Genomic DNA, 6,752 nt, shown 5'->3' with positions numbered 1-6,752 from the left:
AAAGATCTTCGTAGAATATGTAGGAACCAATATGAGCATCCAGGTTCCGCTATTGGTTATTGATCGGAGACATGTCTCGGTCATGTCTACATAGTTCTCGAACCTGTAGGGTCCGCATGCTTAACGTTCGGTGACGATCGGTATTACGAGTTTATGTGTTTTGATGTACCGAAGGTAGTTCGGAGTCCCAGATTTGATCACGGACATGATGAGGAGTCTCGAAATGGTTGATACATAAAGATCAATATATTGGAAGCCTATGTTTGGACATCGGAATGGTTCCGGGTGAAATCGGGAGTATACCGGAGCATCGGGAGGTTACTGGAAGTCTGGAACCCCCCAGGAGGTATATGGGCCTTATTGGGCCTTAGTGGAAGAGAGGGAAAAGAAGCAAAGGAGGGGGTGCCCCCCAAGCCCAATCCGAATTGGGAGGGGGCCGACCGCCCTTTCCTTCCTTCTTCCTCCTCCTTCCTTCTCTCCTAGAACCAACATTTTGGAAGGGGGAGAATGCTACTCCCGGTGGGAGTAGGACTCCCTTGGGGCGCTCCTAGAGAGGTCGGCCCCCTCCCCATCCTCCACTCCTTTATATACGGGGGAGGGGGGCACCCCATAGACACACAAGTTGATCATTGATCTCTTAGCCGTGTCTGGTGCCCCCCTCCACCATAATCCACCTCAGTAATATCATAGCGGTGCTTAGGCGAAGCCCTGTTCTGGTAGCAACATCATCACCGTCATCACGCCGTCGTGCTGACGAAGCTCTCCCTCGAAGCTCTACTGGATCGTGAGTCCACGGGACGTCACCGAGCCGAACGTGTGCAGATCACGGAGGTGTCGTATCTTCGGTACTAGATCGCTCGATTGTCAAGACGTAGGACTACATCAACCGCGTTGTCATAATACTTCCTCTTACGGTCTACGAGGGTACGTAGAGGATACTCTCCCCTCTCGTTGCTGGGCATCACCATGATCTTGCGTGTGCATAGGATTTTTTTTGAAATTACTGCGTTCCCCAACAGTGGAATCCGAGCCAGGTTTATGTGTAGATGTTATATGCACGAGTAGAACACAAAGGAGTTGTGGGCGTGGGTATATGCATATTGCTTGCCGTCACTACTTCATTCTTGATTCAGCGGCATTGTTGGATGAAGCGGCCAAGACCGACATTACGCGTACGCTTACGCGAGACTAGTTCTACCGACGTGCTTCGCACACAGGTGGCTAGTGGGTGTCTGTTTCTCCAGCTTTAGTTGAATCAGATTCAATGAACATGGTTCTTTCTGAAGATCAAAAAGCAATCACTATACCGCGTTGTGGTTTTTTTGATGCGTAGGTAAGAACGGTTCTTGCTCAGTTCGTAGCAGCCACGTAAAACTTGCAACAACAAAGTAGAGGACGTCTAACTTGTTTTGCAGGGCATGTTGTGATGTGATATGGTCAAGACATGATGCTAAATTTTATTGTATGAGATGATCATGTTTTCTAACACAGTTATCGGCAACTGGCAGGAGCCATATGGTTGTCGCTTTATTGTATGAAATGCAATCGCCATGTAATTGCTTTACTTTATCACTAAGCGGTAGGCGATAGTCGTAGAAGCAATAGTTGGCGAGACGACAATGATGCTTCGATGGAGATCAAGGTGTCAAGCCGGTGACGATGGTGATCATGACGGTGCTTTGGAGATGGAGATCAAAGGCACAAGATGATGATGGCCGTATCATATCACTTATATTGATTGCATGTGATATTTATCCTTTATGCATCTTATTTTGCTTAGTTCGGCGGTAGCATTATAAGATGATATCTCACTAAATTTCAAGGTATAAGTGTTCTCCCTGAGTATGCACCGTTGCTACAGTTCGTCGTGCCGAGACACCACGTGATGATCGGGTGTGATAAGCTCTACGTTCACATACAACAGGTGCAAGCCAGTTTTGCACACGCGGAATACTCAGGTTAAACTTGACGAGCCTAGCATATGCAGATATGGCCTCGGAACACTGGAGACCGAAAGGTCGAGCATGAATCATATAGTAGATATGATCAACATAGTGATGTTCACCATTGAAAACTACTCCATCTCACATGATGATCGGACATGGTTTAGTTGATATGGATCACGTGATCACTTAGATGATTAGAGAGATGTCTATCTAAGTGGGAATTCTTAAGTAATTTGATTAATTGAATATTAATTTATCATGAACTTGGTACCTGATAGTATTTTGCATGTCTATGTTGTTGTAGATAGATGGCCCATACTGTTGTTCCGTTGAATTTTAATGCATTCGTAGAGAAAGCTAAGTTGAAAGATGATGGTAGCAACTACACGGACTGGGTCCATAACTTGAGGATTATCCTCATTGATACACAGAAGAATTACGTCCTGGAAGCACCGCTAGGTGACAAACCCCCTGCAGGAGCAACGCCACATGTTATGAACACCTGGCAGAGCAAAGCTGATGACTACTTGATAGTTCAGTGTGCCATGCTTTACGACTTAGAACCGGGACTTCAATGACGTTTTGAACGTCATGGAGCATATGAGATGTTCCAGGAGTTGAATTTAATATTTCAAGCAAATGCCCGGATTGAGAGATATGAAGTCTCCAATAACTTCTACAGCTGCAAGATGGAGGAGAATAGTTCTATCAGTGAACATATACTCATAATGTTTGGGTACCACAACCACTTGACTCAATTGGGAGTTAATCTTCCTGATGATAGTGTCATTGACAAAGTTCTTCAATCACTGCCACTAAGCTACAAGAGCTTCGTGATGAACTATAATATGCAACAGATGGATAAGATGATTCCTGAGCTCTTCGCGATGCTAAAAGCTGCGGAGGTATAAATAAAGAAAGAGCATCAAGTGTTGATGGTCAATAAGACCACCAGTTTCAAGAAAAATGGTAAAGGGAAGAAGGGGAACTTCAAAAAGAATAGCAAGCCAGTTGCTGCTCAAGTGAAGAAACCCAAGTCTGGACCTAAGCCTGAGAATGAGTGCTTCTACTGCAAAGGAACTGGTCACTGGAAGCGAAACTGCCCCAAGTATTTGGCGGAGAAGGATGGCAAAGTGAAAGGTATATTTGATATACATGTTATTGATGTGTACCTTACTAATGCTCGCAGTAGTGCCTGGGTATTTGATACTAGTTCAGTTACTAACATTTGCAACTCGAAACAGGGGCTACGGATTAAGCGAAGATTGGCTAAGGACGAGGTGACGGTGCGCGTGGGAAATGGTTCCAAAGTTGATGTGACCGCTGTCGGTACACTACCTCTACATCTATCTTCAGGATTAGTTTTAGACCTGAACAATTGTTATTTGGTGCCAGCATTGAGCATGAACATTATATCTGGATCTTGTTTAATGCGAGACGGTTATTCATTTAAATCAGAGAATAATGGTTGTTCTATTCATATGAGTAATATCTTTTATGGTCATGCACCCTTGATGAGTGGTCTAATTTTACCAAATCTTGATTGTAGTGATACACATGTTCATAGTATTGAAGCCAAAAGATGCAGAGTTGATAATGATAGTGCAACTTATTTGTGGCACTGCCGTTTAGGTCATATTGGTGTAAAGCGCATGAAGAAACTCCATTCTGATGGACTTTTGGAATCACTTGATTATGAATCACTTGGTACATGCGAACCATACCTCATGGGCAAGATGACTAAAACTCCATTCTCCGGAACAATGGAGCGAGCAACAGAGTTATTGGAAATCATACATACTGATGTATGTGGTCCAATGAACATTGAAGCTCGCGGCGGATATCGTTATTTTCTCACCTTCACAGATAATTTGAGCAGATATGGGTATATCTACTTGATGAAACATAAGTCTGAAACATTTGAAAAGTTTAAATAATTTTAGAGTGAAGTGGAAAATCATCGTAACAAGAAAATCAAGTTTCTACGATCTGATCGTGGAGGTGAGTATTTGAGTTATGAGTTTGGACTTCATTTGAAACAATGCGGAATAGTTTCGCAACTCACGCCACCTGGAACACCACAGCGTAATGGTGTGTCCGAATGTCGTAATCATACTTTACTAGATATGGTGCTATCTATGATGTCTCTCACTGATTTACCGGTATCGTTTTAGGGTTATGCTTTAGAGACGGCTGCATTCACGTTAAATAGGGCACCATCTAAATCCGTCGAGACGATACCTTATGAGCTTTGGTTTGGCAAGAAACCCAAGTTGTCGTTTCTTAAAGTTTGGGGCTGCGATGCTTATGTGAAAAAGCTTCAACCTCATAAGCTCGAACCCAAATCGGAGAAATGTGTCTTCATAGGATACCCAAAGGATACTGTTGGGTACACCTTCTATCACAGATCCGAAGGCAAGATATTCGTTGCTAAGAATGGATCCTTTCTAGAGAAGGAGTTTCTCTCAAAAGAAGTGAGTGGGAGGAAAGTAGAACTTGACGAGGTAATTGTACCTTCTCCCTTATTGGAAAGTAGTTCATCACTAAAATCAGTTCCAGTGATTCCTACACCAGTAAGTGAGGAAGCTAATGATGATGATAATGAAACTTCTGATCAAGTTACTACCGAACCTCGTAGGTCAACCAGAGTAAGATCCGCACCATAGTGGTACGGTAATCCTGTTCTAGAAGTCATGTTACTTGACCATGACGAACCTGCGAACTATGAGGAAGCGATGATGAGCCCAGATTCCGCAAAATGGCTTGAGGCCATGAAATCTGAGATGTGATCCATGTATGAGAACAAAGTATGGGCTTTGGTTGACTTGCCCGATGATCGGCAGGCCATAGAGAATAAATGGATCTTCAAGAAGAAGACTGACGGTGACAGTAATGTTACTGTCTACAAAGCTCGACTTGTTGCACAAGGTTTTCGGCAAGTTCAAGGAGTTGACTACGATGAGACCTTCTCACATGTAGTGATGCTTAAGTCCGTCTGAATCATGTTAGCAATTGCCGCATTTTATGATTATGAAATTTGGCAAATGGATGTCAAAATTGCATTCCTTAATGGATATCTTAAAGAAGAGTTGTATATGATGCAACCAGAAGGTTTTGTTGATCCAAAAGGCGCTAACAAAGTGTGCAAGCTCCAGCGATCCATTTATGAACTGGTGCAAGCCTCTCGGAGTTAGAATATACGCTTTGATAGTGTGATCAAAGCATATGGTTTTGTACAGACTTTTGGAGAAGCCTGTATTTATAAGAAAGTGAGTGGGAGCTCCGTAGCATTTCTGATATTATATGTAGATGACATATTGTTGATCAGTAATGATACTGATTTTCTGAATAGCATAAAAGGATACTTGAATAAGAATTTTTCTATGAAAGACCTCGGTGAAGCTGCTTATATATTGGGCATCAAGATCTATAGAGATAGATCAAGGCGCTTAATTGGACTTTCACAAAGCACATACCTTGGTAAAGTTTGGAAGAAGTTCAAAATGGATCAGGCAAAGAAAGGGTTCTTGCCTGTATTACAAGGTATGAAGTTGAGTCAGACTCAATGCCCGACCACTGCAGAAGATAGAGAGAAAATGAAAGGTGTTCCCTATGCTTCAGCCATAGGTTCTATCATGTATGCAATGCTATGTACCGAACCTGATGTGTGCCTTGCTATCAGTTTAGCAGGGAGGTACCAAAGTAATCCAGGAGTGGATCACTGGACAGCGGTCAAGAATATCCTGAAATACCTGAGAAGGACTAAGGATATGTTTCTCGTATATGGAGGTGACAAAGAGCTTGTCGTAAACAGTTACATCGATGCAAGCTTTGACACTGATCTGGATGACTCTAAGTCACAAACCGGATATGTATTTTTATTAAATGGTGGAGCTGTCAGTTGGTGCAGTTCCAAGCAGAGCGTCGTGGTGGGATCTACGTGTGAAGTGGAAAACATAGCTACTTCGGAAGCAGCAAATGAAGGAGTCTGGATGAAGGAGTTCATATCCAATCTAGGTGTCATACCTAGTGCATCGGATCCAATGAAAATCTTTTGTGACAATACTGGTGCAATTGCCTTGGCAAAGGAATCCAAATTTCACAAGAGAACCAAGCACATCAAGAGACGCTTCAATTCCATCCGCGATCAAGTCAAGGAGGGAGACATAGAGATTTGCAAGATACATATGGATCTGAATGTTGCAGACCCGTTGACTAAGCCTCTCTCACGAGCAAAACATGATCAACACCAAGACTCCATGGGTGTTAGAATCATTACAATGTAATCTAGATTATTGACTCCAGTGCAAGTGGGAGACTGAAGGAAATATGCCCTAGAGGCAATAATAAAGTTGTTATTTATATTTCCTTATATCATGATAAATGTTTATTATTCATGATAGAATTGTATTAACCAGAAACTTAGTACATGTGTGAATACATAGACAAACAGAGTGTCACTAGTTTGCCCCTACTTGACTAGCTCGTTGAATCAATGATGGTTATGTTTCCTAACCATAGACATGAGTTGTCATTTGATTAACGAGATCACATCATTAGAGAATGATGTGATTGACTTGACCCATCCGTTAGCTTAGCACGATGATCGTTTAGTTTGTTGCTATTGCTTTATCCATAACTATACATGTCCCTATGACTATGAGATCATGCAACTCCCGAATATCAGAGGAACACTTTGTGTGCTACCAAACATCACAACGTAACTGGGTGATTATAAAGGTGCTCTACAGGTGTCTCCGATGGTGTTTGTTGAGTTGGCATGGATCAAGATTAGGATTTGCCACT

This window comes from Triticum urartu, chromosome 3 (assembly GCF_003073215.2).
Source record: "Triticum urartu cultivar G1812 chromosome 3, Tu2.1, whole genome shotgun sequence".
In the NCBI taxonomy this organism is placed as follows: domain Eukaryota; kingdom Viridiplantae; phylum Streptophyta; class Magnoliopsida; order Poales; family Poaceae; genus Triticum; species Triticum urartu.
The sequence above is the reverse complement of the archived record's forward strand: the minus strand, read 5'-3'. Positions refer to the sequence as shown.